This window comes from Ursus americanus, chromosome 1 (assembly GCF_024610735.1).
Source record: "Ursus americanus isolate L20-20 chromosome 1, mUrsAme1.1.p, whole genome shotgun sequence".
Classification (NCBI taxonomy): domain Eukaryota; kingdom Metazoa; phylum Chordata; class Mammalia; order Carnivora; family Ursidae; genus Ursus; species Ursus americanus.
The window spans coordinates 107155159-107167759 of record NC_142127.1 but is presented as its reverse complement, the minus strand read 5'-3'; the positions used below and the strand labels follow the sequence as shown (position 1 = coordinate 107167759).

Below are 12601 nucleotides of genomic sequence, written 5' to 3'. Positions count from 1 at the left end.
TTCAAATTGTTCTTATGAATTGGATAAAGAAATATAAATGGCTTTTAGGCACAGAAAAAGGTACTCAAGCCCTCTAATAAGGAAATAAACTAAAACAGCGAGATATCATTTTTCACCTATCTCAGAGGCCTGGGAGAGCGATGTGATGTGACTGCGGAAAGACAGCCGTGTCACACACTGCCGGGGGAACCCGAATCCATCCTATCTTCTGGTAGAATCTGAAGACACCTCCAAAATTTAAAGTGTACCCATGTATCTTTGCTCTAGCAATTCTACTTCTAGAACTTTCTCCTGCAGATAGTCTCACACAACTGCACAGAGCTAAATATGCAAGGACAAATCCAATGATGAACTGATGACATAAACGGTACATCCATAGCTGAAACCATGCAATCACTACAAACTCTGTATGTGCTGCTGTGGAACGAAGTCCAAGGCTGCGGTTTAGTCAAGCAGGAAAAAGGGTTCCCCTTCTATCCAGTGCCTGTAATAGAATTCCACTTCCTAAAACACTCACACTGCATTTGCCACTTAGTACTGAATGGGGGTGATGGGTGGGAAAAGCACTTTCACTTTTACCTTATTTACCAACTTCTGTAATGTCTAAATTTTCATCAATAGGCATCTGTCATTTTTTAAAAGATTTTATTTATTTACTTGAGAGCAAGACAGAGATAGCGACAGAGACAGCCAAAGAGAGCACCAGAGGGGAGGAGGGAGAGAAGCAGACTCCCTGCCGAGCAGGGAGCCTGACGTGGGACTCCATCCCAGAACCCTGGGATCATGACCGGAGCCGAAGGCAGACGCTTCACCGATGGAGCCACCCAAGCACCCCTGGCATCTGTCATCTTTGCAGTAAGAAAATAATGTATGTAAGTGGGAAGAAAGGTAAACCTCCATTGTTCCAAAGGACATCGTGCTCCTGTAAGTTTAAGCAGTAGACATTCTCGCTGTGTACCCAGAAAGTGTTTACGCTCCTAAGAGTGGGGTTCTTATGTGAAGATACGAAACCCTGCACTATGCGGTGCCAAGAAGTTCACAGCGGATCACAGCGCCGGAGGCACCTCGCTGCCACGGGAAGGTGGGCTGCGAAGAGTCCTACGCTGACAACACATCTCACGGAGAGCAGCGGAGTGACTCTTCTGGATGTAAGTACTGTCCCATCACCCCTTACAAGGATCACGGTAGGGGCTCACTCTCACGGGGTGGGTGCCGGAAGAGGCACACCGGGGCTTGGGTACCCACTGTGCTCTTGTGGACAACGCACCCACACTAGGGTTTCTTGGACTGATGTGCAGTCGATCCCCTCAGTGGGGAACTGGTCAGAGGTCATGGAAATCATGGAGTCCGCCACAACTCCTCTAACACTAAACACTCCTCCCCAGGAAGCTCTCCCACAGCCATGTCCCCTCCCCCGGGACTGGAGGGGGGTGGGGGTGGGGAGCTCCGTAGGAGGGAACACCCTCAAAGTGTGGTGTGCATGGCCCCACATGACCTGGCCTCACCCGTCCAGGGGCGACCTGGATAGCCGGCTGCTCCCTTACAGGGAAATATCCTCTCCCCCTGTCGGTCTCCAGCAGAGCCTCTGAGAACCCGAGGAGTTAGTGACCTCGAGGGTAAGGTCCCCCTACTTTCGGTCAGCTCCACTTAACTGCCACATCCCTTGGTTCTTATCCCCAGCACCGTGCTTACGGCATTGTTGTTCACAAAGCTATTCGTCTGGGTGCATTCCTACTACTAGACGGTCGGAGACTGCGTCATCTGTCCTTGAATCTCCAGGCACATCACACCGTAGGTGTGCCACCGACAGGCCCAAAACATCCCCAACTGCTCTGCTGCGTTCAAGCCCTCCCCTCTCCTTTTTCAACTGTGTGGTCGCCCTGTGTGGTGGAACGGTAGGGTTAACGGTCCTCCCAAGCCCTCTACCCACAGTCAGTGCAGCGTGGGCTTGTTCAGGGGGCCTGCCCAACTGATAAGGGGTGCCAACGTGTACCAAGGCTGCCGACACACAGGGGGCACATTCCTGATGCACCAGCGTCCAACCCAGAACAGGGTTTTTAAATCTGGACCCAAAAATACATTTAATTACACATTTCTGTTTTAACATACACACATATATGCACATATGTATGCATATACATATATCCATACACACATACACATATGTATACGTGTGTAAGCACCTGGACTGGAGTAAATTTTACTAAAGTAAAAAAGCTTTCCCAAGTCAATTATCCTATGTTCAAACAAAAAAAAGGAACTTTGTATTCTCTGTGTGACCTGAAATACACACTGAACTCCTACAAAACCCAGCAGAATCAGGTGTTTCCACAAACCATGTAGCGACAGGCATTCCCAAAGCTAGTCAAATTGGTCCGAAGCATGTGGGTGGTGACAGTGGTCTCTTCTAAGTCTCTTTCTTGGGAAAGAACTCCCAAACTCCATGCAAACACACATACAACACTGAGAGAAAAATTCCAAGTTATAGGTATCAGTGAAAATATCCTGAGTAAGGGGCGCCTGGGTGGCTCGGCTGGTTGAGCATCTGACTCTTGGTTTCAGCTCAGGTGGTGACCTCAGGGTCCTGAGACTGAGCCCTATGTTGGGCTGCACTCTGGGCGTGGAGCCTGCCTAACGTTTTTTCTCTTCCTTTGCACCCTCCCTGCCTCTCTCTCAAAAAAAAAAAAATCCCGAGTAAAATACCAGCAAACACAATCCAGCAACAACTCAAAGAGTAATATACCATAACCAAGTAAAATTAATAAAAAACAGGATAATTCAATACAGTATCAGCACATTTATCACTATATCCTATCAATAGATTTGTCAGAAAAAAAAATCCTAGGATTATTGCCAGAATCTGAAAAGCTGAGAAGGCATCTGATAAAATTTAATTTCTACTCTTCATATAAATTCTTTTTTTAAAAAACATTTTTATTTATTTAAGAGAGAGACAGAGAGAGATAATGTGCGTGTGTGAGCACAAGCAGGGGGAGCAGCAGCAGGAAAGGGAGAAGCGGACTCCCCGCTGAGCAGGAGCCTGATGTGGGGCTCGATCCCAGGACCCTGGGATCACGACCTGAGCCGAAGGCAGACGCTTAACCGACTGAGCAACCCAGGCGCCCTTGATATAAATTCTTTTTTTTTAAATAGATTTTATTTATTTATTTGACAGAGAGAGAGAGAGAGAGAGAGCACAAGAGGGAGCAGCAGGTAGAGGAAGAAGGAGAAGCAGGCTCCCCGCTGAGGCGCTCCATCCCAGGACCCTGGGATCATGACCTGAGCCGAAGACAGACGCTCAACTGACTGAGCCACCCAGGAGCCCCCTTGATATAAATTCTTAAGAAAATAGGAAGAAAAAGTGATTCTTTAACATTTAACAAGACGAGAAGGCCACTCCCAACAGTACACTCAATGACTACTATGTGACACCAACATCAAAATGGAGAAAGAAACGAGAGGTAAAAAATCAGAAGGGAAGCAAAACTATCATCATATGCAGATATGATCATTTCCTCTGAAAACCCAAGAACATCAACTAGAAAAGCATTATGAAAGAGATGGATTCAGTTAGGTGGGGGTGGGAAAATTTCTATACATACATCAAAACAGCCTTCACCTACACACAATTAGCCACCATTTTCAGGACAGAAAGGAAGAAAACAACCACATTTGTAACAGTCACAAGAGTTGAAGTCTTGGAATAAACTTAACAAAAGAAAGCTTCATGCAGAAGTGTTATGAGAGAAGAAGGGGACCACCAATGGGGCGTGGAGAGGCACCCGGTATTCTTGCACAGAAACACCCTCACGGAGGTGTCAGTTCTCCTTGAATTAAGCCAGATTCCACGCTGTCCTAATAAAAGGATTAAAAGGATTCTCTGAGGAACCTGACAGGCTAATTCTACAGCTGTTATTATTTTTTTAATGCAAGCATGCCAGTGAAAAAGAAAAATAGATGAGGACTAGCCTTACGAGATATTCAACCTGTTGAAAACCAAAGTAATTAAAACGTGTGGTACTGGTGCTTGCCACATAGACAAGTAACTAGAACAGACTGGGAGATGAAGAAATCCACCCAAATATGGAAAGTACTGGAGTACCTGATAAATGTGATATTTCAGGTCAATAGATGGGAGGAACACACATTATCCAGCAAAAACCACTTGGTGTCCCTCTGGAAAAAACAAGGTTGTACCCTTACCTCACATAATAATTTCAAGATGAGTAAAATATCTAAACACAAAAACATCAACTCATCAAGTCCGGCAATGAGCCAGTTTTCATACTCTATGGGCAGAGAAGCCGTGTTCAGGACACGCCAGAAGTTCACCCTAACAGGGGACTTGAGAAATGGGGGACTGGAAATGAAGTATCTGCACAAGCAGCAGCTGCTGTGGGTGCCCAGCTGGCTTGGGGCCGAGTTGGAACCCCACAGTGGATGTAGGGTTGACTTCAAAATACAGTCGTAAGGGACAGGGGACTGAGCTGGGTGGCTCAGTCAGTTATGTGGCCAGCCAACTCTTGATCTGGGCTCAGGTCATGGTCTCAGGGTTCTGGGACGGAGCCCTGCATCAGGCTCCTTGCTCAGCAGGGAGTCTCTTTGAGGATTCGCTCTCCCTCTCCCACCGTCCCTCTCTCCCACTCGCAGTCTCTCTCTCTCTCAAATAAATAAATAAATAAATAAATAAATAAATAAATAAATAAATAAATCTTAAAAAAAATAATCTTGGGGTGCCTGGGTGGCTCAGTCGGGTAAGCGTCTGCCTTCGGTGGAGGGCCTGCTTGCTCCGTGGGGAGCCTGACTATCCCTCTCCCTCTGCCTGCCACTCTGCCTACTTGTGCTCTCTTTCTCTGTGTCAAATAAATAAATAAATAAAATCTTAAACAAACAAACAAAAACACACCCCAATCTTAAAAAAGAAAAAAGACATGAAAAGAAACTGCTGTCAAGTCGAAGACACACAGGGAAGAAACAGCTCATGTCACAGCAAAGTGCAAATTTCTTTAAAACACACCAGACTGCAAGGATGCCTGTGTGGCTCAGTCAGTTAAGCATCTGTCTTCGTTTGGCTCAGGTCATGATCCTGGGGTCCTGGGATCGAGTCCTGCATCAGGCTCCCCGCTCAGTGGGGAGCCTGCTTCTCCCTCTGTTTGCCACTCCCCCTGGTTGTGCTCTCTCTCTCTCAAATAAACAAATACAATCTTAAAAAAAAATAAGTAAAACACATCAGACTATAAACATCAGTAAGTAAAAAGATTACAAATTGATGAGAACAATGGGCAAGAGGACAGGCTGTTCAAAAGCACAGAAGCCTAAGTGATGTTTGCACACACACAAAGAGGCTCGCTGCGACTCATGACCAGAGGTGCATGGGTCAGAATCAGGCGGAGGCTCCATCTTGGTGTTGATCAGGGTGCCAGAACTCGGTCTGATGCCAGGTGAGCAAGTGTGGGCCAAGCGCTCCCACATGGGGCTGTGGCAAACTGGTGCTCCCAATGCTGTGCAGCCTGGCTGGAGCTACCTACTAAAATCTAAATGTTCACACCATTCTCCAAATAATCCCACTCTGAGAGGAATTTCACAGGTGCAAACCCATGTGTATAAAACAGTATTTGTTAACAGTAATGCTTCTAATAGCGAATGACTAAACTAGCCTAAATCTACCCCTGCAGGACAGGTTAAACTGTGGCACATCCAGGGCTACACGAAAGTGGAAAGACCTTCAAGATACACTGTTGAGGGAACAAAGGAGGGGGTGGGGCAATGCCTATGCCACCATCCGTGCAGGGAATGCACACACAGATGTAAATACACAGACACACATATACGTAGGTAAATGTTCTGGAAGGAGCATAGTAACTAGGAATGGTGGTTGTTTCCAGAGAACTAAACTGTGTGACTGCGTATACTTTATACTTTTTGAAATTTCTATCATGAGCATGTACTAACCTATTTTTTTTTAAATAAAAAAGTGGGCTCAATATGGGCTGGGGAGGTGGGCTGTTTGTCCACAAGGGCCAAGTGCAGGATACTGAAGCCCAGGTGGGGCCAGTGGTCATGTCTTAGTGAAGTGGTGGGTAGTGGACGGAGGTAATGTCTGCAGAAAACAGCACCCCACAGTAGGATGGAGAGCAGCAACAGGGACTATGTCTACATGGGAGGAGGGCCTGGCATAGAGAGCCACAGCCCCTGGCTCTGTCCAGTGACAGGTCCTGGGGTCGGCAAGACTCGGAAGGTGAGAAGCACACCTCAAACACAAATCTTCCTTGGAGAAAGGGCTAAAGCCAGGTCTGGGACAGCAAGACAGCAGGATGAACCCAGAGTGAACGCTGCCAGAAATAGGACAAACTGAAATTGCACACCACATAAGAGCATGCAGTGAGGGCCCAGCACCCCTTCTGTGCTACCTCTGCATCTTAGTTCCTCCAGGCTGCTATACCACAGACTGGGTAGCTAAAACAGCATACAACGATTTCCCAAGTTTTGGAGGCTGGGAGTCCAAAATCAAGGCATTGGCAGATTAGGTGGCTGGTGGAGGCCCGCTTTCGGCTTCACAGATGGCTGTCTTTCAGCTGTGTCCTCACATGATGGAAGGGGCTGGGAGCTCTCTCTGAGCTCTCTCTTTTAAGGGCACTAATCCCATTTATGAAGTTTCCCCCTTCATGATCTAATTCCCTCCCAAAGACCTTACCTCCAAATACCATCACAGTGGGGGTTAGGTTTTAACATATGAATTTTGGTGGACACAAACATTCAGTAGGTAACACCCTGCCATAGACGCATGACCGGAATCCCATCATGGGGAAACAGCCAAGTCCATCTGAGACTCATCTACAAATCAACTGCTGTGACCTTCAAAAGCGTTAGTGTTATGAAAGTCACACAGGCTGGAGACCAGAGACGGGACTGTACACTGGGTCATTTGTTAAAAAGGACACTAGGGGGACCAATGGGGGCACCTGAATGGGGCCTGGGGACCTGAGGGCACCGAGGGATCCACGTGAATGTCCTGAACTGTAATGATGAAGAACCTCCTTGCTTGTAGGAAATACACTTGAACTATAAGAGTGCTGGGGCACGGTATTGGCAACATGCTCTCAACTAATTCAGGAAAGAAAAAATCTTTGTACTATTTTTGCATTTTTTTCTGTAAGTTTGAGACTGCTTCAAAATAAAAGCCTAAAAAATAAAAAAAACAGAAATTTAGCTAGCAGCTGAAAACAAAAGAATCTATATTATACTATTAGAATTAATAAATGAACTTATAGCAAGGTCACAGAATATAAAGTCAATGCATAAAAAGCAATTCTATTTCTATAAACTGATAATAAACAGCTAGAAAGTGAAACTGAAGACATGCCATCTATGGTGGAAAGACCCAGAAGTCTGCTATACTGAAAATTGTAAAACATTGCTGAGAAAAGCTAAAGAAGACCTAACCATCTGGAGAGATATGCTTGATACCCTCCAATGTATGAACATGGCACATCCCTCCACATAAGACGTTAGTGCTCCCCATGTGATCCATACATTCAATGCCATTCCAATTAAAATCCCAGCAGCTTGCATTCATAGAAATTGATAGGCGGATTAAAAAAACAATATAAATACCAAAGCCTAGTAAGCAAAGGCAATCTTAAAGAAGAGCAAAGTTGGAGGACTTACACCGTCAGATATCAAGACTTATTCTAAAGCTGTAGTAATTAAGACAGTATGGTACTGGTGCAAAAACAGACCTGTGGAGTGCATGAGAGCCTAGAAACGGACCCCCACATGCACAGTCATCTGACTTACAGCAAAGGCACCAGTGTAACTCAGTGCAGGAAGGATGGTCTTTTTGACAACTGGAGCCAAGGGAAGTGAGTAACTATATGGGAAAAAAAATGAACATCAACCCCTACCTCACACCATACACAAATATTAATTCAACCTGAATCATGGAGCGGTAAACCTTAATAAAACTTGGGGTAAGCATCATCTGCTCTTAAAATCCACAAGTGCACCATTAGGTAGACTGCAGGACCCATACCCACTGTACATTCCCAAAGTAGCAAATGAAAGGAGACTCTCTGAACTCTATACTGGAAAGGCCTTACAGACAATGAAAGCACTGGCATCATCAACAGATACTCACAATGGGAAGAAAACTGTCTTCACAACCCATTTCCCACTGAAGTAAGCAGTCACCCAAATTAGAACTGTGTTTCAAACACTAGGCTGGAGGAGAAACATCATTAAAAACACAATATACAAAATATAAGTTAAAAACCAAAATTTTTTGTTCAGTGTTCCCATTTTCCAGTTGGCCACAGTGTTAAAGTTCTTCTCCAAGTTTAGACAAAGCATACTGTTAAAAATTTACATAGACAAAAGTACCATTAAACATTTTTGTCTGGATGGAAATGGGCTACAAAATCTCAGCTAACAAAGTACTTCTTTATTCTTTGTCTTAAACACTGTGGGAAAATTCTGGAAAAAGCTTGATTTAGTCCTTCGACTTGTTTGTTTCATATGCCCGTTTACAGTTAATTTGCCAAATTATAACTCCTCTATCTACCCAGATGCCTCCTATTATACAATTCATATCCCTACTGTTTCATTACTTAAAATTTTTGTCTAATAATTAGATCAATGCCAAATTTCCTTTTATAATATTATGCTGTATAATGAAAATAATCTTGAGAGCTCACAGGAAACTGTAGCTACATTCATTCTAGATTCTTTGAAAGGTCACCAACATTTTTGATAGGCATTTCATTCCCACTCTGGCACACTTTCAAATCTTAGGCTCTCACATGTCCCTAAAAATGCTGTGCACCAGAGATCTACCCAAACTGCATTGAAAGCCATAAGGATTTGTGTTGAATTTGAGAGCCTAAAGATATAACTGCCACTTCTGCTTATCAGAGAGGGGATTCTATATCCTGAAAGAAGAAACCTATCCCTACGCATTCAGTGTTCTTAGACTGAAAAGATTGTCCTGCACGTGAATTATCTCTACCACAGGACACAGGCATAACATGAGAGCTTATTTATCAATGGATCCAGTGGTACCCAGCTCTTTCTACAACAGTTTCTCTTGAAGTACTCAAGGGGATGGGACAATTTAAAAATTCCCAAATTTGAACCTCTTAATATGGGTGAGCTAGGTATCCATCTATTGGTTCTTTACTCCAAATCTACCCTTCTTTGCCTTGTTTTGTGATACCGGGGCAGGCCCCTATAGACATCTCTCTTTCACAAGTTGCCTTGTCAGGAAAGGGTGCTGGGGGATAATAATAAGAAGGAGCTTCTCTCCCTGATTCTGGGGCTTTGGGCTTTCTTGCTGCTATGGCCAGTAGGTAGCTTCTCTGCTCGCTGTATGCAGAAGACTCCATGGCTGCATCTTCCTGGGACTCCTTCTTCCACTCCAATCCTGCCAGGGGGCAGTTTCCTGCCTGCCAGCCCATTCCCATGGCACCTTGGCCAACACCTCTACCATCTGTAAGTCTGAGCTTGACCTTGGGGGAAGAGATCTCTTCCAAGCTTGCATTGGTAGCTATTCACTGCATCTCCCATTCTCTCTTCCTCTTAGTAGTTAATCCCTGTTACTAGTTAATAATCACTTCTATCACATTTCCCAGTTCAAACTACTGGTGTATTCTGTCTCCTGACTAGACCTTGAGTAGTTCAGCAGGGAGACCCTGGAAAACGCCCATGGTTGGCACAGCCTTAACATCTTTAGCCTGGAAAGAAGAGTTCTAAAACTGGGAGCAAAAAAGTCAAATCTACAGTGCCCTCCTGTAATTTGTCCAAGCTCAAGCTGTAGTTAAGACAGCTGCTGCCCTGTCACAGTAGCAGAAGCTCGGCGGGACCAGGTGAGGCTTACCAGTGCAAGAGTAATAATTAAACTGGGTTCATTAGCCACCTGTTCTGCTAGTTCCCTACTTAAATCCCCAAATTTGTGAGGAAAAGAAAAAAACCGTACCTTCAAGTGGCTCTTATAACTGGGGGAAAGTGGGTTTCAGCTTGAGAACACAGAATCAGTAATAAGCTTCTTAACAGAGGAACTGGGGGAGTACACGAAGGGGACTGAGACATGAGCACAGAAGGGGATCAATGTGAAAGACTCTCCCACTATGGGGGAAGGACTGTTGAAGTCTCCTTACATCAGAGCCAGGGCACCTCAAAAAGGATACACGCCAAGTGAACAAGGCCCAGCTTCATGACATTCACTGTTTCCCCACCATATCTGTACATAGTGTATGTTATATATCAGCAGCCAAAGAAGAAAAGTGCTGTTTCTGATAAGTTTTAGAAGTTGGACCATCAACCCATTATTTATCTTTTTAAAAAATTCCTTGTTTTTAACGTAGCATCAGGGAGAAATCAAAGGAAGGGAAGGGTATCTTAGCCTGGTAGTAAATCTCTTAGAGGAATCAGCCTCTTGGGTAATCCCTTTCTTTTCTCCTCATCAACAGAAGGTTTCTGGGTGGCTTCCTCTCCTTACTTGTGTGTACTTGTAAAAACTCATACACATAAAGGAAACCTGTCTGTCAGCACGCCCTACCCACTCACCCAGCCAGGATCTTGGTCACTCCCATGGCCCTGCAGCCAGGCAACTGTCACGTTCAGAAAGAAAGCCTGCCTGGAAAAATCAACCTGTGGCCATTGCCAAGGTCAATGAAAACAATACTGATCAGTCTGGAACCTCACTTTCAAAAATACATGGACAACCAAGAGTAAGCAGACCCTGAGAACCAAACTCCTAAAATAGAGATATCAGCCTGAAAAGTTGAGAAACTGACCCCAATGAAGAGAGAGAGTGGAGTATACCAGAAAAGGGAGTAAGAAAAATTAAGGTCCTCATAAAGGTCAATGTAATAGGCCACAGCATTCAAGAAATGAGAAGACTCTGGGGAAAAGAGAAGCAACTGACGAATTAAAAGGGGACATAAAAAGATAACTGTAGAAGTGAAACCTCAACAGGAGGCCTGAATAACAAAGTGAATAAAGTGTGAATCTGAACCAGTGATGTGAAAAACAGAGGCCAACTTCTAAGCTAGAAGTAGTGAGAGAAAAGCTCGAATTCAGAATTGTGCCTGAGAGATTTCAGGATGGGGATGGGGATGGTAAAGGGTACAAGGGGTATGGGGCACGCTGCAACAATCCAGAAATACTCGGTGGCTTATCTTTTGAAGACGGTAGAGTAAGTTGTCATTTCTTCAATCTCTTGCTAGAATCATTCAAAATAAAAAATAAAATAAGAAACAAAAATGTAAGCTCCATTTTCAGCAAAACTAGGAAAACTGCTAAATCCTGAATCAAAAAACTTGGTGGGAGGAGTGTCACTAGCCACAGAGCCAGAGCCAGAGGGTGTTGGTATATATGGGAAGGCACAAACAAGACGCCAAGAAGCAAATTTCAGCAGAAGCCTCAAAGAGCACTGATCAACATTGAAAGGTAGAACCTGGGGAGGAAAACCTGAATCCCTTGTTTGCAAAAAGGAGGGGTAAGAGACACTGGTAGCAGAGTCCAATCTTGGGCCTGTCTGGCTTGGAGAAGCACAGGAGGCAGAACCAAATAAGAAATCAGAAGTAAGCTGCCCGAGTGGGACATAGTGTGAGCAACTACACTGAAACACTCCACTGCCAGCTACTACCACTGGCTGAGAAGAAGCAAAGGTAAAACGAACTCACACACAAACCTCAGGTCACTGGAAAAATTGCAAATTTCAACTAGGCTACAACCAGTCACCCATACAAGACCTCCTGAAAATAGCCATCTAGGAACAATTTATCTTCCCCAAAAACAGGTAGTCAAATGAGAACCAACACTGCAAATATTCAAAGATATTCAAGATAAAAGGAGAAAAGAAAAAATATGAAACAAATGTAAGATGAACACTCAACAGAAAAATGTTGCCTGTTAGCAGATGAAGCTGTGACCAAAATTTCATCATGAAATTTTTTTTAAAATTTTATTTATTCATTTGTCAGAGCGAGCGAGAGAGGGAGCACAAGCAGGACGAGCAGTAGGCAGAGGGAGAAGCAGACTCCCTGCGGAGCAAGGAGCCCCATGTGGGACTCCATCCCAGGACCCCGGGATCATGACCTGAGCCGAAGGCAGGTGCTTAACCGACTAAGCCACCCAGGTGTCCCTCATCATGAAATTCTTTAAAAAGTTAATAAAGCAATGGACTCTGTAAATCAAGAGCACAAAACAGAGATGTAAGAGCTCTAGAGAGGATAACCGCAGAGAAAAATGATCACTTGGGTGACAGTTCCTCTGCACCTGTTTTCTGGTTGTGTGACTTTGGGCAATATTTTAACTTGGGTCACTTGTCTTTATTATTGAGTTATAAGTAATTATAAATTCCTTCTCAGATATAGAATTTGCAAATATTTCTTCCATTCTCTTTACTTTGTCAATAGTACTATTTCTAGCACAATTTTTTAAATTTTAATGAAGTTTAATTTATCCATTTTTTTTCCTTGGTCATTTCTGGTTTTGGTATCATGCCTAAGAAACCATTGTCTAGCCTAAGGTGAAAATTTACTTCTAGGTTTTCCTCTAAGACTTTTATAGTTTTAGCTCAACATTTAGATCACTGATCCAC

The 12601-nt window shown here is 44.2% G+C and overlaps 1 protein-coding gene across 4 annotated transcripts in view; it reads right to left on the bottom strand.

Moving 5' to 3' along the window:
- Positions 1–12601, bottom strand: part of FARP2 (FERM, ARH/RhoGEF and pleckstrin domain protein 2) — a 106018-nt gene that overhangs the window by 59418 nt on the left and 33999 nt on the right. The gene's annotated exons all lie outside the window — the stretch shown is intronic.